The following is a 23,799-nucleotide window of genomic DNA, read 5'->3' as shown; positions in this document are numbered from 1 at the left end:
GGGCAGCCTGGAAGAGCAAGACATTTAGACAATGTCCACAGAGACAGCCAAATGTCACAGAAAAGATTGTGTCCCACCTTCACTTATGCCAGTAAAGATCAACTGGGGAGCCTAGCTGGCTACCCTGACCAGGCTGTAAGGAGGTGCCTGACCACCTGCAGGGATGGTGTCTGAGAGGTCTTAGCAGGGAATCAGGACTTTCATCTCTCCTGGGTAGTGAGGTGGTGAGGATGTCCATCCCCCAGTGCCAGCAGAGAGCACACGGGGAGCCTGGCACACAAGGAACTCCTCTCCTGTGTCTTAGTCTGTTGGTTGGGTTGCTATAGCACAAAACTATAGATGGGGAGGGAAGCTTATAAACAACAGAAATATAGCCCTCACAGTTCTGGAGGCTGGGAAGTCTAAGGTCAAGGTCTGGTAGATTTGGTGCCTGATGAGGGCCTACTTCCATGGCTGTCGTTCCGCTGTGTCCTCACAGTGTTAAAAGGGATGGGAGCTCCTTGATTCTTCTCTTATAAGGGCACTAATCCCATTCTTGAGGGCTCTGCCCTTTTGACCTAATCACACTCAAAGGCCTCACCTCCAAATATGGTCACCTTGAGCATTAGGTTTTCAACTTAAGAATTTGGGGGGGGGGGGGTGCGGGGGCGGGGGGAAGAGATGGAGAGGAGCCTGAGTTCTGGGGCAGCAGTTCTATCCCTGAACCCCTCCCCCAGGTCCTGTGTGGGAAAATACACTCCCTCAAGTCATCAGGCTTCTCTGGTTAGATTCCAACCATGGGTGGTCACATGAAATTTCAACTATACAACTTTCTAATATTTTTCTTGCATTGAGGATTGTGAGTTTGGTCTCTACCTTTTTTTATGTTGAGTCTTTGATTTTGGTTTCAAGATTATCCTCCTCCAATGACATGATTTATATTTCTAAATGATGGTGACTTGCCCTCTTTTACTATCTCCTGTATAAGTTTCTTAAAATACAGAGATTTTTTTGAGGTTTTGGTAAAACTTTTTTTTTTAAAAAAATTTTTATTTATTTATTCATGAGAGACACACATAGAGAAAGGCAGAGACACAGGCAGAGGGAGAAGCAGGTTCCATGCAGGGAGCCTGATGTAGGACTCGATCCCAGAACTCCAGGATCACGCCCCGGGCTGAAGGTGGATGCTCAACCGGGCGTCCCAAGTTCTGGTAAAACTTAATTAACCATACTTTTATCTGGATTTGGACCTTGATTTAAGCAAAGTTATTGTAATGCCAGTGTTTAGAGACAAAGAAGTTTGAATAAAAACTGGGAATTAGATAATATTAGAGACTTCCTTTTAATTCTGTACCATAGTAGCATAGTAGTTATTTTAAAAAGCCCTCAGTTAGGGCAGCCCTGGTGGCCCAGCAGTTTAGTGCCGCCTTCAGCCCAGGTCATGATCCTGGAGACCCGGGATCGAGTCCCAGGTCGGGCTCCCCACTGGGAGCCTGCTTCTCCCTTGGCCTGTGTCTCTGCCTCTCTCTCTGTGTCTCTCAGAATAAATAAAATCTTTTAAAAAAAAAATTCCTCAGTTAGCAGTGTACTAAAATTCTTGATGGGGCACCTGGGTGGCTCAGTGGTGGCTTGATGGATTGGCTTCGAAATACTCCAGTGTGTGCGTTTGTGTGTGTGTGTGTGTGTGTGTGTGTGTGTGTTGTATGTGATCTATCTTTGTGGTTGGCCATTTCTATAAACATTAAAAATGAAAATAATTAGAAAGGAACAGTACCACATTGCTGACTGACTCACCACAGTAAAGTCGGGGTGCAGTTGTGAAGTTCTGCCAGTAGACAGCAGTGTTATAAACCCAACAAGCCTATATTCTTTGAATTAATGGGTCTTTCAGGGATCCTTGAGGTTTCTAAGTAACAGGTGTTTTTAGTATTACAAACCAGGTCAGATTTCATTTCATTGTTTTTAAACAAAAAGTCATGGTAATATTAGATGAGAAAAAAAATCAGACACAGAGCAATCATAAGTTATTTTTTAAATAAGTGATTTATAAATCTTATAGAGAATTTAGGTAGAATAGTAAAATAAAACCCCTGTAAAGTTATTACCCCTGTATAAACATTTGGTCTTTCTCTCTCTTTCCTTCTGTCTACTTCCATCTTTATTTCTCCATCTCATCTGCTTATCTGTATTTTTAATATTCATATTTTTTTAAAGATTTTTTATTTATTCACTCATTAGAGACACAGAGAGAGAGAGAGCAGCAGAGACACAGGCAGAGGGAGAAGCAGGCTCCATGCAGGGAGCCCCGATGTGGGACTCGATCCCAGGTCTCCAGGATCACGCCCTGAGCCAAAGGCAGATGCTCAACTGCTGAGCCACCCAGGCGTCCCAAACATACATATTTTTTACTTAGTATAAAAGTATTACATGTATTTTGTATATAACATATGTAAACGTTTTATATATGCACTTTTACCAGTGATTTTGGACTTTGTTTTCTTTTGAAGATTTATTGATTTATTTTAGAGAGAGAGAGAGGGAGAGAGAGAGCACGAGCAGTGGGAGGGGCAAAGGGAGAGGGAAAGAGAAGCTGAAGCTAGGCCGACTTGGGGCTTGATGCCACGACCCTGAAATCACAGCCTGAGTCAAAACCAAGAGTCAGATGCTTAACTGACTGTGCCACCCAGGTGCCCCTTTTGGACTTTGATTTTAAAAAATTATATCATAAAGACCATCATTATAGTTAGTGTAGTTCTAGCTATAGAAAGATTAAGAGTTTCTGACTATAACAATAAGCAACATTCTTCAACTGATTATCACTGTATTTTAACTTCTATATGTAGGCAAATTGGACTCCAATAAAAAATATACAAAAAATAAACTGATGTAGGTTATTTAAAATTATTTTAAGGAAAGACGGGCACTGGGTATGATTCTGTATGTTAGTAAATTGAACACCAATAAAAAAAAAAAAAAAAAAAAGACTGTGGAATATGATGTATAGAAATAATACAGACCCTGTCACTGGGCCAACTTGGGTTAAAATCCTTTCTTGTGGTGATTGCGGACAAATTATTTTTTTTGAGCTCCAATTTTGTTATTTGAAAAAGGCCTGTAATATGAACATTTTTATGAAGTAATGACATCTAGAATTAGATGGTTAATGTAAAAGAGCTAGTTTCGTTTCTCAGCAGGTCAAGTTGACTCCAGAATTTGTGCACAAATTAGTCTATTTATAACTTGCTCCTTCCCCCAAATGATTTAATGATCTAAAAAGAAAAGAAAAAAAAAAGACAGATTGGACCACATTAAAATGAAACTTTTGCTCTTCCAATGACACAGGTATGAAAATGAAAAGATGCACACTGAAAAAATAGTCATAAATGATGAATGTGAGAAATTGTATACAGAATGTACAAAGAACTCTCAAAGTCAGCAGTAAGAAAACACCCCAATAAAAACTTGGCCAAAAATTTGAACGGATTCCTCACCAAGGAAAATAGACAGTAAAGCAACAATACCAGGCTTGAGTAATGGGAAAGCCTGTACAATGCTGGTGGAGATGCATTTTGGGAAACTGTTGGGCAGTTTCTTATACGATTAAGTATACACTTACCTTATGACTCTGCAGTCCATGACTATCTATCTAATCATGCAAAATCAATCCTTCTGTTCACACAGAAGCCTGTACCCCAAAATTTACAGCAAATTCATAATAGTAAAAAATTTGAAACAGCTAAATGTCTTTCAATTGGTCACTAGATAAGCAAATTGTGGTACAGCCATACTGGAGTCTTACTCAGCAATAAAAAGAATATATTACTGATGACACACAATAAGCTGGATGAATCTTAATGTTTTCTACTAAGTGAAAGAAGCCAGACTCAAGGCCTGCACACTGTATAGTTCTGCTTATATGATGTTCTGGAAGAGGTGAACTAGAGGATCAGAAAACAGATCAGTGGTTGACCGACGCTGGGGAGAGGGGAAATTGACTACAGAGGGATCCAAAGGAGCTTTTACGGGCAATGGGTCTGTTTTCTGCCTTGGATATGGTTGTAGTTACAGAGCTATGTGCTTGCCAAAATTCACAGAACTGTACACTAAAAAAGGTGGATTTTACTGTATATAAGCTATATCTCAGTAAACGTCATTAAAAAAATGCTGTGATTGAGCATAAAAGCTGGCCTTGAGCTTCTCGGAAGCCAATAAAAAAGAAGTAAATGTGCTAACTTACATACTTCTATCTGAAAGAAAAAGTTCCAGTTCTCTGTGTGACTAAATGTTTTCCTAGTATCAAAATGGAAGACAATTTCTATCTTAGAGAGACTGCATAGGAGTTGTGCCTGCGGTATTATCCTAAATATCAATTTCATGGCAAATACAAAAGTGGAATTCATATGACTATTGCCTGTACAAATGTTGACTGTGGATAGAAGACATCATGTGGTAAGGTTGGTGTGTGGCCTGAGAATTGCGTGGAGTTTCCATCCAATGACATTAGAGGGATTTCTCCTGAATGCACCAGAGTTGAGGGGTCACCTCTTAGACTTGCGTGCTCATAAATTCCTGCTGCTGTTTCAGAGCTGGATGCATTCAGCCTAAGGTCAACCCAAAGGCCAATTATTCATTTGCAGCCAAAAGCCTAACCATTTAGTGAACTGGATGGTGGTATCCACTGGCCAACACACTTGTTCCCAGCTTGAGGAGGCAATGGTGGAGTAGTTGTTGGAATATCAACTCAGAGATTCGATTAGAGCACTGACTTTGTATTTTATGAACTGAGTGTGACACTGGGTAAATTGCCTAACTTTCCCTAAGCCTCAAATTTCTGAAATGTGGGAATAATAATACCTCTCTTGTAAGGGTGCTGTGAAGAGTACATAAAATAGTATATATTTTACTATTATATGTACTCTTCAGTGCCAAGGCATGTAATAAGTTCTTATATGTATTGATTTTCACTGGTTAGCCCCACTTACAAGGGAAGCAAATTTACAGATAGGTGGTTGATGAGCAATAGGTCTTTTGGGTTATACTCCTTTGTAATCAGAGTGATCTTAAAAAAAAAAAAAAGGAAACTAGATGTAATTATTCCCCTGTTTAAGACTCTTCAAAGATTTCACATTGCAGTTAGAAACTCCTCGTCATGTTCTTATAGGCGTATATCCAGTTGTTCTCATTTTTGGCCATCATGGTTGGAATCTCCTGGGGGAAATTTAACTACTGATGTCTGTTTTTCACCCCTAGGGATTCTTATAGAATTAATCTGGATGGTTACTGGGCATTGAGATGTTCATGAACTCTCCAGGTGATTTCCAGTGTGATCAATCTGATCCCACCCTACTGTCTAACTGCCTATCTTACCACATCTCCTCTCCCTCTGCTCCAGCCACCAAGCCTCCTTTCCGATCTTTGGGTTGAGTCTTTTTTCCCCTCAGGAAGACCTAGAGCTTCTTCACTACTGAGCCAGATGCTACCAACCTTTCCACACCAACCCCAGATTCTATCTTTTATGACGCTGGCCCCTGGTCAGAACATGGTGTCCTCTTTCAAATCAGAAATCTGGAATTTTGGAAGGATGGTAGTTTAACAATTAGAATCTTGCATCTTTATATATCAATTACAACATTCACAAAGCTAATTGGGTCTTCGTAGTGAAGATGTATAAGTGTGAGGTATTCAAAAATCATCCAGACTCTTTAGAATCCTTTATGCAGGGTCAGGACCAGAGTGAGGCAGGTGAGGCATTGGCTTCAGGCACAAAATTTAAGGGGGTACAAAAAAAATCTCTTTAGTAATTCAGATAAATAATATTTTAATGCAATTTTTAAACATCAAAATTTCTGCAAAAAATCCATGATGAAAAAGATGTCAGAATTGGAAGGAAAGACTGGCTCTGTCTTGTGAATAAAGAAATATCAGTGGGGTCTGTTTTATTTAGTTGCTGTAGTGTACTTGAGAGAAGTTGATTCTGTGTGCTTTCTTGGGGTGTGTTTCTCAAGTTAGGGTGATAGGGATTTCCAGAAGCATAAACTTTGTGACAAAAATATTTTACAGTAAAACAAATGGACCAGTTGTGGGAAAGAATGCATAATTTCTATGAAAGATTAAAAGAAATCAAACAGAAAGCTGAGGAAATATTTCCTCAGAAAGCTTTAGGGTTAAGTCCTCAGAATCCTGGAAGATCCGGATTTTGTTTATTTTGGCAGTAGGTATGGTCATGAGTGTGAGAGGCTTGGTCATAAAGCTTGTAATGAAAGAATGTCAGAGTACAAGACAGTAGAGTTGGAATAATGTGCAGATTAGCTTGTGGCTATACTTGGCTGCAAATGGGAAGGGGGCTTGGAATATGGGATGAGCCTCAAGTCTGATGATCTTCATAAATGACCTTACACAAAGTTTCCTGGCTGAGTACCTGCTTACCTAGTGTAAAATGAAAATGTTGGGACAGATGAGGTGTAAAATTCTTTTTAGTTTTAATATTCTGAGATATTTTAGGGGCAGTTGGGTGGCTCAGTCGGTTAAGCACCTGACTTGATTTCTGCTCAGGTCAGGATCTCAGGGTCCTGGGATGAAGTCCCACGTGTTGGGCTCCCTGCTCAGGGCGGAGTTGGCTTAAGATAAAGAAGATGTGGTCTGGGATCCCTGGGTGGCGCAGCGGTTTAGCGCCTGCCTTTGGCCCAGGGCGCGATCCTCGGAGACCCGGGATCGAATCCCACATCGGGCTCCCGGTGCATGGAGCCTGCTTCTCCCTCTGCCTATGTCTCTGCCCCCCCTCTCTCTCTCTCTCTCTGTGACTACCATAAAAAAAAAAAATTAAAAAAAAAAAAGAAGATGTGGTCTATGTATACAATGGAATATTACTCAGCCATTAGAAACGACAAATACCCACCATTTGCTCAACGTGGAACTGGAGGGGATTATGCTGAGTAAAGTAAGTCAATCGGAGAAGGACAAACAGTGTATGTTCTCATTCATTTGGGGAATATAAATAACAGTGAAAGGGAATATAAGGGAAGGGAGAAGAAAAAGACTCCTAACTCGGGGAAAAGAACTAGGGGTGGTGGGAGGGGAGGAGGGCGGGGGGTGGGGGTGACTGGGTGACGGGCACTGAGGGGGGCACTTGACGGGATGAGCACTGGGTGTTATTCTGTATGTTGGTAAATTGAACACCAATAAAACATTAATTTATTTAAAAAAAAAAAAAGATTCTTTCTTCCTCTCCCTCTCTCTGCCCCTCCCCTGCCGCTCACCCGCACTTTCTCTCTCTCAAAAAAAAAAAAAAAAAAAAAAAAATCAAAAAAAAAATCAAAAAAAATTCTGAGCTATTTTGAAAGACAAAGGCTCCTGAGCCATTCCTTGTAACTTGTAATGCATGAATGTGACCAGCAGAGGGAAGCAAGTTCTCCCTTCCCACCTCCGCCAGCTGGCCTGCCTTTTTGTTTTGTTTTGCCACCCAGGGATCCCTGTTTTGTATATTTTTTATTGGAGTTTGATTTGCCAACATATAGCATAACACCCAGTGCTCATCCCGTCAAGGGGCCCCCCTCAGTGCCCATCACCGAGTCACCCCATCCCCCAGCCCACCTCCCCTTTCTCTATCCCTTCTTCGTTTCCCAGACTTAGGAGTCTCTCATGTTGTCACCCTCTCTGATATTGGCCTGCCTTTTTGAAAATGTAATCTTCCAAACTTCCCCCTCATCACTCAGGGAGGATTTGTGGTCCTAGAAAGGAAACTGAACCATTTGATAATAACCAGCCCTAAAAGAGATTTTCCTTTTCTTTTAAAATTTTGTTTTACTTTTACATCTGCAAACTAAAAAGACATTCTTAAAATATCTTCTTGGCTCTGGGACTCCACTCTCTCTTGGTTCAGCCCCTGCCTCACTGAACACTCCTCTCTGTCTCTTGCTGGTCCCTGCTCAGCTCTCTGACCCCTACATAGTACCTGGCAGGGCCTGGTCTGTGTTCATCTATTTACACTCATGGCCCAGTGACCTCACTCTGTATCCAAATTCCCATCTGTATTTTAGACTGCTTCACTGAGCTCCAGACTCACATATCCATCTGCCCAAGGGACATTGCCAATTGGGGTTCTAGCAGAACAAAATCCAATATGTCTAAGTCAAAGTCCTGATTTCTGTCTCCTCCCCCAAAGTTGTTTCCCTTACCTTTTCCCATCTCAGTAAATGACATTTCAAATTTTCTAGTTGTCTAGGTCTTTCATTTTGCTGTCATGCCTCTCATCCAATATGTCATCAGAATGTATTTGTTCTACAATTAAAATATGAGCTGAATCTAACCACTTTTCACTACAGCCACTCCAGGGTCTCTTGACTAGATTACCAAGAAGGTAGATGTGTTCTGGACTGGATATAAGTATAAAAGGATGTTAAAATGGGACTTTTTTGGTGTTTGTTTTGTAAGATGTCCCAGAGGTCTATAATAATATAGTAAGTATCAAATGGACAAGCTTCTTATATTACCTGACTCTAAGTTACTTCATATATCTGTGGGATCTTTATATATCTGCAGGATCAAATTGCCATTGCTGTTCTCAGCTAATTTCCCTGACTGTGCTAGGTACACAGGTAGCAGCTACAAGGTCCAATTTATCTGGATGGAATCTCATGCTTCTCCTCTTGGCAAGCTTGGTCACTTTGCTCATATGTCCTGGATGTGACTATGGAATTTGGTGGACTGATGGTACAATTTTGACACATTTTGTTTTTACCAGATCCATAAAGGAAATCATGAGTTTCCCAGACTTTAAGGTATATCTTCAGTGTAGAACATTTATATTAAATGTATGGAAATTTCTATTTAAAATTTGTACTAAAATACATTTATTCATCCTAAAAAAGCCACTTTGCTAGTCCCAGTCATAGTTTGAGTTTATGCCTTTTTTTACAATACATACCAGACTCATTATTTCTGAAGATTAATAAATTATTTGGAAGATTATCGAAGTACACACTTAGCTTAGTGTATGAAATTGACTGGTGACCCATTAATATGCTGAGACATCGTATAGTATGTAAGCTTCTTCTACAACCACCCCACCCGCAATTCAGAAGGGAGACACGAAGTCTCCATTGGGTGGGAGAGCCATCAGGGACCCAAATCTGCCAGATTATTGGCTTTAGAGATTAAAAGGCTAGTGAATAGGTGATAGGTGGAGAGGATTTCAAGTAATGTTAAAAAGTGACAATTCAATGGGTTGGCCTGATTCCCTGTCCACTAGGGTTAACTATTCCATAACAACAACAATTCCTTTTCCTAGGAATGAGGGTTTCTCAGGGGCTGGGATTTCAGTGCTAAAATTGAAAAAGTCTTGTGATGGTTGGTCATCCTATCTATCTGTGCACTAGTCTCTGCCCTTGAGAGGAGGCTGAGTTCAGGGAAGGGGAAAGAGATAGAAATGAAGACAATCTGTATTTCTGTGACCCATAGTAACTCAGGGACAGTGTGGAACATTTAAAAACACAGTTGGATTTTCTTTTAAAATTTTTTTTTGGTGGAGAAGGGAGAGAATTGGAGAGTACAGACATACACCATATTGTTTTGACTAGATTTCTGATATATGCAACCAGCAGTTGAGTCTTACCCAAGAGAACTTTGAGAAAATAAGAGAAGTAATGAGAATGGTCCATTGAGAGGACAGTGGGGAGACGGAAACAAGTGTTATGCCTGGAATTCTTACAGGCTTAAGTGATAGAACATGAGGCATGTGGAGAGTGTTCTCCACCTCAGTCAAGGTTCTCCAGGGAAACAGAATCAGTAAAATATACAGAGAGAGGAATATTCTGAGAATTGGGAGTGTGGGGGTTGGCAAGTCCAAAATTCGTAAAGCAGGCTGGTAGGCTGGAAATTCAGGTTGATACTAATATTGCAGCCCCAAGTTCAAAATCTGTGGGCTGGAAAGTCAGGCCCAGTTTCTCTGTTGCCTTTTAAGGAACAATTGCTTCTCCTTTGGGAAACCTCAGTCTTGGTTCTTAAAGGCTTCAACTAATTGGATAAGCCTCCCCTCCCCCCCCACCATTATGGAGATGTTCTGTATAGATAAATGTTTTTGTGACTTGTCTGGTGTAACCAGCCACCTGGGCCTGCATCTACTTTTGTGAGACTCTTTCTATGTGAATAACCTTGGGAGCCTAATTGTTTAAAATATATTATCTGGCCTCCAGGTCTGGCCCTTCTGTTCTGGATGCCAAGAGCTACACATCTTGTCTCACATACCCTCCTGCTCCAGGCTGGCCTGGCCTCGGGAATGGAATCCAGGAAAGGAGGCAGACAAACAGAGCCCAGGCTCCTTAAAAATATATAAACATGATAACATGGAAATGCGGCTCACTCCAAACTGCACGTAGGTGAACAAATGTTTAATTTCAAACTCTGTTATTTGCCCTGTAAATATGGACCTTAAAGGGACAGTCAGTTGGAAGTCTCACCTGAGGGGAGGACGCTTCACCTGGTCCTCAATGCTGGCTGCTTCCACTGGGCTCCCCCAGCTAATGAGGTTGGACATTATAAATACCCAATTTGCTGTAACTTCCCTTTATTCTCATTTATTGCCTAGTATTACCTTTATCTATGTTGAGATTTCTTTCCTCTTCTGTTTCTATTAGGTTTCTATAATAATAATAAAGTTTTTTTTTTTCTTTTTGGAAACCAAAACACTGCTATTGTGAATCTTTTGTGCAGAACAGGAGGGTAACTGTGTCATGCAAGGTCTACTAATTTAGATGTTAATCACACTAAAAGATACCTTCACAGCAACATCTAAACTGGCATTTGATCACACAACTGGACTCCTGAGCCTAGTTAAGTTGATGCATAAAACTAGCCATCACAAGGGCCGAATTGAGGGCCTGAATGATGGGGGAATTGACCCTATGTGAGGTTGAGGTATGGATCCCCAGGTAGGGTTTACTTGATACAGGTTATAGCTGGGTCTTAGGAAATTGCTCATGCCAAGAAGCAGTGCAGAAGGCACATGGACACCCATAGAACACCCAGTGTGCCACCTCATAGAGTAAGCATCAGATATCTGCCCCACTCAGAGAAAAGATTGCAAAAGTATCAGTAGCTGGACTTGTAGTATGTCTGAAGCCACAGTAACCTATGCCCTCCTTACCATGACTACGTGTTTGGGTTATTAAGGAAATTCCATGCCTGCCCCTCCCTCTGCTCAAGAATGGACAGCAGGACTAGGGAACTGGATAAGAAAAGTTTTCTGGTACCCAAGCAACCCTGACCTAACTTCTCAAACCACTGGATGGAACTAAGTTTTCTTGAAGGCACCTACATATCATTAATTGGTTAATTTCACACAAAATAGAAATATTGAATTGAAAAAAAAATAGAATAACTAAAATTGGGGATTCAGATTTCTCCTTGCTCAAATTAGGGTCCTGCATGTCTCCCCGAGAGAGTAAATTCTGGGCATGTCTTCCAGCTCTCTGGTCCTTGCACAGCCCTGGAAACCAAGTTAAAGTATTTGCAGCATCTCAGACATTTGCAGGATAAAAATGGCTTTAGAGCTTGACATTTTCTGGTCAGAGATTTTATAAAAAGTTGGGCCCAAAGTTCTCCACTTTCTTTCTGTGCCTTCTCATTCTTTCCCCCATCCCTTGCTTCCTCCCATTGTTTGTTTGTGTCTCAGCATATTTTATTGTTTCCAGGGTTATTGATATGAAGAACCAAACTCATCATTTCTGGGAACTGAACCCACTTAAAAACACTTTTGAATTTAAAATAGAAGCTCTTCATTAGCTCTTGTAGCACTTTGTCATTGTAGAACTTCTAAATTTTTCTAAGAGCTCCTAAGTTGATTTTTGTTTTCTATTTTGGTGATATTTTTGGTTCTTTAGATTTACATTGGATACTTTCACAACCCACTGCTCATAGGATTTGCTCCTTTACTCACAGATGGCTTTGCATAGGCCCCTCCAGGTCCTGACCAGCTGCTTGGGTTTTATTAAAGGGTCCTTTGCTAGGTGAGCTGAGCTACATCGGGCAGGCAGGCAGGGACAGGAAGATGGTGTCTCAGAGGCAGGTCATCATATTTCTGTTGCTGTGGGTCTCAGGTGAGAAATTTAAAAGTGCCACAATCCTTTTGGAGTAGTGTCATTTTGGAGTTAAATTTTTTTTTTTTTTTAAAAGATACATTGAGAAATACTGGCTATTTCCAAAATAGACCCAATTAGGTGCTGACATGTAGGACCATTAGAAAGCATGTTAACAATGACATATTTCAGAGTGTCTGTGATAAAGTGTGTATGTATCATCATTATCTATTTGTGCTTGCAGGTGTCTGTGGGGACATCACGATGACTCAGTGTCCAGGCTCCCTGGCTGTGTCTCCAGGTCAGCAGGTCACCACGAACTGCAGGGCCAGTCAAAGCGTTAGTGGCTACTTAGCCTGGTACCTGCAGAAACCAGGACAGCGTCCTAAGCTGCTCATCTACTTAGCCTCCAGCTGGGCATCTGGGGTCCCTGCCCGATTCAGCAGCAGTGGATCTGGGACAGATTTCACCCTCACCGTCAACAACCTCGAGGCTGAAGATGTGAGGGATTATTACTGTCAGCAGCATTATAGTTCTCCTCTTGCAGTGTTTCAGTCTCGCACACAAACCTCCTCCCCAGGGCTGCAGGTCAGGGAGGCTTTGCTGCACCAGCTGCTTCCTCCTGGCCAGCCCTGAGCATGTGCTTCCCTAGCTGCCTGAGAAAAGTCATCTCTCCTGACTTACTCCTTGGAGGCTTTGTAAGGCCCAGCAGAAAATGAAGGGAGTTGGGTTTTGCTGCATCCCTTTTTGTGGGAGATAAGTGAAGACGAGTGCTTGAAGCTGTCTTGGGGGTGTTGTCAGGAGTTTTTGTGCCCTGGGAACCTGCACATTTCCCACTGCTGGCTGGCATGACTGAGTCAGTATGGTCTGTGTCTAGCCTCTGGTGAAGGGGCTCGTGAACTTTACACCCTGAAGGATCTGTTCTCCCTTCCTGCGCCTCTTTGACTCTGGGACATTTCTCTTTTTATTTCCTTTATCTCCTTTCTTCACTCCTATCACTGTCCACTTCTGGGCCTTCCCAGTATGAAACCTTTGAGCTTTCCTATCAGAATCCCCACATGGAAGGTAGTACTCGTCTCGTTTTTTCCTTCCATGGGCCCTGTTCTCCACCTTTCTGGGCGGTGTCTCTGACATTCGTTTCTGCTCTATCTCCTTTCATACCTCCCTTCTTTCTCCTCTTCATTTCTCCAAGGCATATTCATTCTTGCAAAGGCAATTCTCTCATTCTTTTTTCTTTTAGATTTATTTATTTATATATTTGAGAGAGAGAGAGTAGAGGTGGGGACAGAGGGAGAGGGAGAGAATTTCAAGCAGACTAACTGTTGAGTGCCAAACTTGACCTAGGGCTCGATCCCACATGCCTGAGATCGTGACCTGAGCCAAAACCAAGAGTGGGACACTCAACCGACTGAGCCCCCTAAGTGCCCCAAATCTCTCATTCTTTAACCCTGTCTCTTGAGGAACACGGGGTACTGTTCCTCAGCACCTTTTCTCACCATTTGTCACCTTTTTCTTTAAAGTCATCCCTTGGGCATTCAGTTCTAATCTTGTGACTGAAGGAAATAACAGCTCTAAGTGTGTAACTTGAGTTCCTTGGAAAACATTTTATTAACATGTCCATTTCCATGTGAAAACAGAAAAATTCCAAGCATCTTAGTATTATTTCTTCGCCTCTTTCTGAAATACATGGGTTGATAATGAACTTTAGCTTTGGGCAATACCCCAGCAAACCTGGTCAGTGCGCTCCAAATACTCTTATTTACAAAACAGCTGCTCATAATAATTAGAAATAGATTTCAAGGATTGATATTAAGAGACCCATATCATTCATTATTCAAGATATGTTTTCTGAGTGCTTCCTGTGTGTCAAGAACAAAGACATCTGCTTTTGTCCCAGCTAGGAGAGCCAGACAAGAAACAACAGCATCAGTAAATATTTACTATGTTTTATTGGGCGTGTTATAAAGAAAAGTAAAGAGAGGAAGAGAATAAAAGCTGGCTGGGGTAAAAGTGAGTAGAAATTTAAAATCAGATGATGTATTAGTTAACTACTGTCATGTAATAAATCAGCCACAAAATGCAGTGGCTTAAAATGTTAGCATTTTTATTGCTGTCATGTTTATTGGTTGGCTGAGTAGCTCTGTTAATATGCGCCAGGCCTGATTGATTGTGGCTGGCTTGCTCCTATGTTTAAAGTTAGCTGACAGCTCAATTGGGTGCTCCTGATATAGAAAGGCTCACATGTCTTTCATCTCTTTCACATTTTTGTGTTCGGCTGACCATTAGCCAGGGTTGTCTGGGTGACTGGGCCTCCTGTCTTTCATCATCTGACAGGCTAATCCCAACCTTCCATGACAGTTAGCAAGGTCCTGAATGAGAAAGTAAAAGCACATAAGACATCTTGAAGCCTAACCTTATTATTGACACAATGTCCCATTTGGTGTGTTCTAATGATTGATGCAGTTGATCCCATTGAAGGAGAGGGCAAATAGGCCCTAGCTCTTGATTCAGAGGAACTGCAAAATTACATTGCAAAAAGTATGGGTAAAGGGAGGGATAAAGAATGGGGAGTCATTTTTATAATCAATCTACTACAGATAGCCATGGAAGGCTGCACTGAGAAGGCATAACTTAATATTTTAATGTGAGAAGGAAGTGAGCCATAGAAACATTTCCAGGCAATAGAGTTGTAATGGTTCTAGTTAGAGGAAACAGCACATTTCTTTCTTCTTTCTTTCTTCTTTCTTTCATCTTTCTTTCTTTTCTTTTTCTTAAGATTTTACTTATTTACTCATGAGAGACACAGAGAGACAGGCAGAGACATAGGCAAAGGGAGAAGCAGGCTTCTCACAAGGAGCCTGACATGGGACTCGATCCCCAGACTGGGATCATGCCCTGAGCCAAAGGCAGGTGCTCAACCACTGGGCTACCCAGGCTTCCCAAAACAGCACATTTCTGAGGCAGGACTATGATCAGCATGTTGGGGAAATAGAAGGAAACTAATATTGCTAACATGAAATGTACAAGGGGGAGAGTGGTGCAAATGAGATCAAAGAAATAAAGAGGAAGCTACCTTATATAGGACTTTGTAGGCTTCTCTAAGAATTTGGCTTTTATTTTGAAAGATGTGGTAAGTGGAAGAGTTTTGAATAGATCAGGACATAATTTGATACATAGTTTAACAGGATCCCTTTAGGAGGCAAGACTGGAAAGATGGCAATTGGGAGGCCATTGTTGTCATCCAGGCTAGAGAGGATGACAGCGTGGGTCTGTGGAGGCAAGGAGTGGTATATTTTGAAGATAGAGATAGCAATATGCTGATCATTTTGAGAAGGAGTGTGAGAGAAAGAGAGGTCTCAAAGTGACCCCAGAGTTTTTCTCTGAGTACTAGAAGGGTGGGGTTGCCATCTGTTTGTATAGAGAAGACTGTGGGAAGAGTGGATTTGGGGAGGAAGATCAGGAATTTGGTTTTAGACATTTTAAGTTTGAGATGCATATTAGACCTCTAAGTGCAGCTGTCAAGTACGCCCCTGGATATAAGAATCTAGAGTTCAGGGAGATAATTGCACTGGGGCTTGGAATATGATAAATGATAGAATGAGCATTGACTAGATCAGAGGCTTAGGGGCTGAGCTCTGAGGCAGGGGAGATGAACAGGAACCAGCAAAGGAGTCTGTGTAGGAGGAGCAGCATGGAAGGCCAGTAAGATAGTGTGATTCCCTGTAGCTCAGAGCCAAAGATATATGAAGGAGGAGGGTGTTATCAACGTGTTAAGTGCTGCTGCTGGGTCTAGTGAGATGGGGACCAGCATGTGGCCATTGGACTTGGCAATGCAGATATCGCTAATGACCTTGAGAAGGGCAATTTCAATGAGATGGTGGAGGTAAAAGCTTGAATGTAGAAAGTTCAAGAAAGAATATAAGATCTGGGAATGATGACTCTAGACAGCTGTTTCAGTGAGCTTTATGGTAAAGGAGAAAAGTGAAACAGACTATAACTGGAAGGAGATGCGATGACTTTAAAAGGATGCTTGCGTACTGATGGAAATGATGCTAAGGAGAGAGCACTGGTAATTCAGGAAAGAGTGAGAAGTGCCAAGCAATGCCATTGAGGAGGTAAGAAGTATGAGAGAGTAGCCTCAGATGGGAGGGCTGGCTGCTTCTCTACAGTGCTGGGAAGGAAGGCAGAGTGTGGCAATACCCATATCAGCAGGTCAGAAGATGAATGGGCAGCCCAGGGATGTTCTCCTCTGAGCCTCTCTCTTATAGGAAATAGGAAGTAGGGTATTTGGCTTTCAGTCAGGATGAGGAGGAGCAGTTAGAACTTGAAGAAAGAAGGAAGGAGAAAGACTGAAGACTGACTAGACCAGGGAAATGAAGTATGACTGTGGGGCAGGATGAAGGGTCCTCAAGAGATTCATGACCATGAATCAAAGTTGGAGAAGTCAGAATTGCTGTGTGGTTTTCTTCAGCAGGCATGGGGAGGTTTGGGATTTTGCTACATGAAATGAAATAATGGAAGGCCAAGGAAGTTCTTGTGTATAAGGGAGCCATTATAATGAAGGATCATAGAAATTGAACTGTAGAAGGGGGGAAATGAGATTATGAGGGGCTTAGGGACAGAGAAAATGTGGAAAGGTCAATAGATTTATTAAAAGCTAATTTTCATACAACAGTGAACTTATGACTCTCGTGGAGATATAATAATGATGAACACATGTTATTTGACTCACCTGATGTGAAGGAACTAGGAAGATGTAACTGGTTAAAAGAAAAAGTCAAAACACACAGATATATATGAAGTAAAGGGATGAACTGCAGATAGAGGCAAAGTGATTTTCCAAGGTGAGATAAGAAGTCAATCAAATCATTACTAGACAGGACAGAATCATGGATCTATCAGTTACCAACAATTTACAATGGCTTGGAAGATAGCTCAAAGACAATGACCACAGGTAGACTCTGATAACCTGGAGAGGTACACTACAGACGTGCTGGATTTTCCATGGAAACACGACATATATTTTTCCTATAGATTTCAGGTCTTATCTAATGAAAGCTAGAAATTACTGGCTGTGGCATATCCAGTGGAATGAGCTTCAGAGCTCTTAGAAGTGGCCAAGGCTGAGATGCTCAACATCTTTTTTTTTAAAGCTTATTTATTTATGTATTTGAGAGAAAGAGAGAGAGCACGCAAGAGAGAGCAAGCATGAACAAGGGGAGCGGCAGAGAGAGAAGTAAGAAATAGACTCCTGCTGAGGAGGAAGCCTGAGATGGGGCTCAATCCCATGGCCCCTGGATCATCATCTCAGTTGAAGGCAGATGCTCAACTGAATGAGCCACTCAAGCACCCCTGAGATCCTCAACATTTTAATGATGGAGAACTTGTCATTATTTTCCAATGATGTGTCAAGGATGGCCATGAGAGTGAGAGTAAGTGATCAAGACTGTGGGGAAGAGACAATTGGAGGAGGATCAGCCAAACAACTGAGAGAACAGGATAATGAAAGGATTCTATATGAATATATTGAAACCACCAGGAATTGCCACAGGCATGTGAGAGGCTCTAGAAGGTGGGAACTAAAATATTCCAGAAATGAGGAGAGATTTTGGGGCTGGTGTATGTCTGCAATTAAGAGTGACACTGATGACATAGCCTACCTATATTGATTTCAAAGATTGTTCTTCCACTTTCTAGCTCAATATAGAGGTGTAGAAGTGGCTGAAGAGGGCAACAGGAGCTCCCCAAGAAGGCTGCAGAAGAAGCACAAAAGCCCAGGGAGCTTTTAGAAGAGACACAGGCTACCATGCAGGTCAGTGGTTCAGGAGGTGTAAATTGGGGAGAAGATTTTCAAGCGCTGAGTCTTTTATCTTTCACATCTTTCATAAATTTGTTTGCCACTCTCTTATAATCTACTTTGCTGTTCTTTTTAAACTTAAAACATTTTTTAATGATAAAAGGAACCTGTTCTTTGCTCCTGGTTTTGTACTGGAAGACTTTTTTTTTTAATGTTAAAAATGTGTTGGGAAAAAAATAATGTGCATTGGTACTAGCACAAGGATAGACTGAGATCTAGTGTTTTCTCCTTCATGAGATGTTTTCTCTGGGATATAATTTGAATGGCAAAGTAGGGAAATAGAGATGCTCAGCAGATGGTGACTATAAACTCTCACCTAGATAGGAGGTTCTGCTTGGGGAAAGCAGTTGGACATAATAGGAAGGGTGGTCGGAACCTGAGCTGGAGTTCCAACTGGAGAGGAACTCCTCTGGAGAGGCCCAGATCGGTGCTGACATGACTAGCCCAAGGCCCAGAGAGAGGTCTGAAGTCAGATTTAAAGGAAGTGAATGGAAAGATAAAGATAACACTTTCAAAGTGGAATCCTAGCTGCAGATTTTAAAATGATACCAGGTCAACCTTTCCCACCCAAACCACCCCCTCAACAAAATCAAACAAACAAATGAACTGCATCCATAATAGTGGCTAGTAAGTGAGAAGCAGCTGGGACCCCTACCCCTTGTCCAGTGTGATGGTTTATATTTGGGGTCCTGTCATTATGACAGTACATCCTGATGTTGGAAGACTATAGTTAGTCGTATTGTCTTTAGCTTGCAGGCTGCTGATGATGGTAAGAGTGAAGTTTGTCCCAGACCTGCTGTTACTGAACCAGGCAGGCACCCCATTAACTGAGGTGGAAGGGAGGTAAATGAGGACTTTGGCCTGTCCAGGTCTGTGCAGGTACAGGCTAAGCAGTGCTTCCTGACCATGTGAGGAGGCTTTCACTGGGCCTGCAGCTGATGGAGACTCTCTCCTGGGCAACGGATAGGGACCCAGCAGCTTGGGGGAATGTGATGTACCTACTGGAGCCGGCAATCAGAGATGCACTGGGCTGATGCAGAGATGCTATGATTCTATAAGAGCCAGAGTGAGCCTCCCAAGGTGAGGCCAGAGGCCTGTGTTGTTAGTGGCATTCATTTCCTGTCCCTTCCCATTATCACTCTTCTCAGGGAGCACAGGATTGCTTTTGAGGGAACTCTCAACTTGGGGACATTCTCTCACCTGGAACACAGAGCAGGAGCCTGAGGATCTGGGATGGTGGCATCATCTTGCTGCCTCTCACCCTCCCTAGGCTGCTCGACCCTGTCCCTAGAAAAGACCCGGTTATCAGCATCTGGCTATAGGGCTGGGCCTGTGATGGAGGCAGTAGGGGTGGGGGTTTGATGCAAATCCCCATGAAGAATGAAGGCAGAGATGGCAGAGTCAAAGGTTGTGGTGGCACCTGCTGATGCCACTTGTCAGCCATTCCCCTGGGCCACCTGACCTTGCCTGGTCCTACCCCTGACAAATGACAAACAACCAGAATTATTGGTTAGGAGATCATAAATCACATGTGGTTTTAGTCTGTTCCTATTTGGGGAATGCTGCTGGGAGCCACCTGAGAGGGCATTTTGCAGAAGACAAAGAATTAGCTAATGAGAGAGAAAGTGCTGAGGTGATAGGTAAAGGGCGGACTGTTGACCTGTGAGCTTGGATTCACACAGGTTTGTCTTCTGTGTTTTGTCATAGTGCCTGTATATGACACATTAATGATAGATGCAGAGTGAATGGAAGTGGAGCCCTGGTTGTGCTCCACGCTGAGTAAGAGTGACTCCTCCACCTGGGAGGACTTTGGGGGGTCACAACAGTGGTTTTCAGGACTGAGCAGATGGAGAGTCTGGTCTGATCCACACCAAGGCAAGTTCAGTGATTAGTGTCAGTTTCCAGGCTTCACCAAAGTTCTGTGCTCACCCCTCTTACCCCCTCTAGGTCCTGAGGACATTTAAGGACTTGGTTTAAAGGCCATCTACTCAGTGGGGTCGACTTACCCTCCCCATCTGAACCAGGCCAGCCTGTTTCACTCTTTTCTCATCCCACGGCTTTCTCTTCCTGACAATAATCACAACTTGAAATACATTATTGTGGTAATGTATGAAATTTTAATTCTAGGGACTAAGAATGTTCCTGAAATAACATGTCCTAACAGTAGGATGGCCCCAGGGCACTCCCTCACATAGCGTCTCAGATAGACTAGAAGGCAGATTCAAGAAACTGGTCCCCACATCCCTTGGGACATGCTTGAGCTACACTTAGAAATATCTGGTGACCCCAAGTCCCACAGGGTGTTCTGAGAGCAAGTGTCTCCTGTGAGCATAATCTTAAGCTCTTCTGAGCTGATTTGCATGTTGTCATTAGACAAAGCTCCAGGGTGCTCTCAGCATCCTTAAAGGCAGCTGGTCAGGGCCTCTGAGGAGCAGCCTCTAGTCCAGCTCTCCAAGATGGGGTCCGGAGCTCCTCTGCTGTGGCTTCTGCTGCTCTGGGCTCCAGGTGAGAGAGGGAGGCACAGGGAGAAACGTTGGGCAAACTCACTGTGGCCACGATGTTTTAGGTGTCTCTAGGTCTTGGTGGCTGGAAGCATTTGGTATAGTTTTCCAGTTGCCTAGTTAGCTTTTGTTTTCTGATTGTTCAGAGTGATGTCTGTGACTTTGACTCCAAGGGTCATCAGTGCTGTGGGTCTACGCTAGGATGCTCTCAGTACACCCATTGTGTTTATCATTCCAGGCTCCACTGGGGACATTATGCTGACCCAGTCTCCAGCCTCCTTGACCATGTGTCTCCAGGAGAGAGGGCCACCATCTCTTGCAGGGCCAGTCAGAAAGCCAGTGATATTTGGGGCATTACCCACCATATTACCTTGTACCAACAGAAATCAGAACAGCATCCTAAAGTCCTGATTAATGAAGCCTCCAGTTGGGTCTGGGGTCCTAGGCAGGTTCAGTGGCTGTGGGTCTGGGACTGATTTCAGCCTCACAATTGATCCTGTGGAGGCTGGCGATGCTGTCAACTATTACTGCCAGCAGAGTAAGGAGTCTCCTCCCACAGTGCTCTCGGCCTAAACAAAAACCTCCCCTGGAGGCTGCTTACTGAGGCTCAACTCCCACAGATGTTCCTCCTCATGACCCAGGGTCTCTGGATAATTTGGATAAAAGGGTCAGACTATGAAAGAGGAAGATCTCAAACTGACACGTGGCTGTGTATGTGTTTTTCACATACCCTGTTTTCTAATTTAACTATCATATGTCTACAGCATTACTCTGTTTACACATAAAAATTCTTCCCTGGTTGTTTAGAAACCTATGAATTGTGATGTAGTTATCTGTGCTGTTTTGGTTCAGATTTCTCCATCTCTGGGTCTTTCTCAAAAAATAGTTCTCCTGTCCTAGGACTTGTATATTGACTTATACCTGTCCATTTTTCATGTCTTTTTTCTATGATACTCACCAGGTACCTGGCTAAGGTCTTCTCTTGTTTTTTCTCTTTTTCTATTTTCTGGAACATTACAGGTTGAGTGGACTCCAGAGGCCTGAGTGTGCACAGTGACAAGGATGGAAGTGTGAGTTTTCACTTCCCCCTCCACCCCTCCCTGGCTTCCTTTGGGCTTCTATATCCTCCCCTAGGCGAGCAGGGGAAACAGTGCTCTGTAAAATTTCTGTCTGTTCAGATTCCTCTTAGTTTCTAAGTTTGTAACACTATTTCACAGCATGGAAAATTTTAGTGTTGTATTAATTTTTTAATTTCCACAACAAATTAGCACAAACTTAGTGCCTGAAGCAACACACATTTATCATTGCACAGTTTCTAGGAGTCAGGTGTCTGGGCAGGGGTTTGGGTGGGTCCTCTTGTCAGGGTCTCCCAGGATGAAACCAAGACTCCATTCTCATCTGGATGCATGAAGAATCTGTTTCCAAGGTCATTCATGTTGTGGGAAGAATTCTTTTCTTTGTGACTATCTGACTAAGGGTCCTGGCCTTTGGTGGCTATAGGCTGGAGGTCACATTAATGTCACAAAGGTCACTCAAAGTTCCTGCTATGTGAGATCTTTACTAATAAAACCAGCAAAGGGAAATCCATCAATAGGGAGGGCTTAGTTCCTCCCTTAAGGGTTTTGTCCTGATTCAAGTGAGGTCCACCCAGCATAATCTCCATTTTAATTAACTCAGAATCAAGTGATTTGGGATGGTAATTACATCTGTAAAATCTTTTCACCTCTGCAAGACGGTATGGGCTAGAAGTAAGTCAGGATCTGCTCACACTGAATGGAAGGACACAAACCCTGGGGTATAGGCATAAGGGGTCACCCTAAGGTCTCTTTGCTACAACTGTCATACTACATGGGGTTTTTTGCTTATTTCCATTCTCTTTGTCCCAAATGGCTCCTGTGCCAAGGACATCAAATATGAAAGCTTCCCAGGTAAAGGATCATGAACAGCATCAGACCAACCCCTCAAAGCCATGTTTCTATTCTAGCTTCTCTTGTTTCTTCTATTACTTCTCAAATAAGGAAATAGTCAATGTTTCCCTCAGTCTATGGTAACTTTGTAATAAATTGATAGACAAATAATATTAGAAATGTAATTTGAAAAAAATGTCTGAATTAGAAAAGAAAGAAGAATCATCTCAAATCAGTGACCTAAGCTTCTATCCTAAGAACTTAGAAAATAAAAAGCAAACAGAATCAAAGCAGTTAGAATGAGGGAAATATAAAAATTAGAGTGGAATATATATTCTAGTTCCTCAAAACTTAGGATCCTTTTAATACCATCATGGGGTGGAGAGCTGAATGTATTGTCAGACTAATGAGCCAATAGCTGCGTGTCCTTCAAAGAAAGGTGGTTTGGCCCAACGTTATAGGCGGATTTTCTTCTCTAGATGGAACCAGTGCCTATCATTCATGGAATATCCTTAAGTATATTTGGGTTCTAGATTACACACTCGGGTGCTAGGTTCCCCATGCTTTGGGAGTTCAGAGGTATTTGCAGAGACCTTAATGAATTGACAAGGTCTCCATTGAGCACCTGCCAAAGAAAGAAGAGGCAGACCTGTGGGGGTTGGGGTTTTCTGATGGAAATTAGGTACAGTAGATTCTAATCACAGAAGAAATTCACCCCCCACACTGCCCCCATAGAGCTTTCTTTGCTAATGTGATTGAATGAAGCTTGTCTGGACAGGAACCCCTAAGTGATGCCCTGGACCAGATGTACACACACCTTGCAAAAGCACTAAGAACCTTCCCTCTTGGATGCTCACCTAACTTTTACAAGTGGAAGGATCACATGGACTTAAAAGCCAGGAACTCCTCACCCACACCGCATCAATTTGCATTTTCCTCTGAAAACACAAAACTCTCAGAATTGTTTTTAAGGGGCATTCTTATAAGAACAGCTATTTAGCCTGTGACAGGGCTCAGCCAACATAGTGGGCTTTATGGCTCAAATTCCCAGTGTCTTGCTGCTCAGTGTCACAGGTAAGAAAGGAGGGAAGCTCAAAACTCAGAACCTCTTTGCCATTGCAGTTGGAGAGTCTAAGACAAGCTTTTTCTTTTCTTTCTTTTCTTTTCTTTTCTTTTCTTTTCTTTTCTTTCTTTTCTTTTCTTTCTTTCTTTCTTTCTTTCTTCTTTCTTTCTTTTTTCTTTCTTTCTTTCTTTCTTTCTTTCTTTCTTTCTTTCTTTCTTCTTTCTTTTCTTTCTTTCTTTTTGTTGAGTCTTATGGTAAATTTGCATGTTACATGGTAGGAAGACATTCTCTACTTTTGTTTCTGCTCACTTCTATCTCTTTCATCTCTCTTATGTGAACTTAGTTTCCAGTGGGGAAATAGTCTTGACCTAGTCTCCAGCCTCCCTGGCTATTTCCCAAGGGGACAGAGTCAACCATCACC

General features: G+C 42.3%; 1 long non-coding RNA gene and 1 gene segment (V, D, J or C); one reads left to right on the top strand and one right to left on the bottom strand.

Moving 5' to 3' along the window:
* LOC608379 overlaps positions 1–23,799 on the bottom strand; it is a 345,452-nt gene that overhangs the window by 14,035 nt on the left and 307,618 nt on the right.
* The window catches only part of LOC111090618, a 76,546-nt gene that overhangs the window by 41,192 nt on the left and 11,555 nt on the right, over positions 1–23,799 (top strand). For both annotated transcript variants that reach the window (XR_005372444.1, XR_005372445.1), the window contains exons 2-5: positions 10,170–10,348; positions 12,295–12,351; positions 17,748–17,862; positions 21,429–21,478. This is a non-coding gene — a long non-coding RNA (uncharacterized LOC111090618). The remainder of the gene's footprint in view (positions 1–10,169; positions 10,349–12,294; positions 12,352–17,747; positions 17,863–21,428; positions 21,479–23,799) is intronic.

This window comes from Canis lupus, chromosome 17 (genome assembly GCF_011100685.1).
Source record: "Canis lupus familiaris isolate Mischka breed German Shepherd chromosome 17, alternate assembly UU_Cfam_GSD_1.0, whole genome shotgun sequence".
Taxonomy (NCBI): domain Eukaryota; kingdom Metazoa; phylum Chordata; class Mammalia; order Carnivora; family Canidae; genus Canis; species Canis lupus.
The sequence above is the reverse complement of the archived record's forward strand: the minus strand, read 5'-3'. Positions and strand labels throughout refer to the sequence as shown.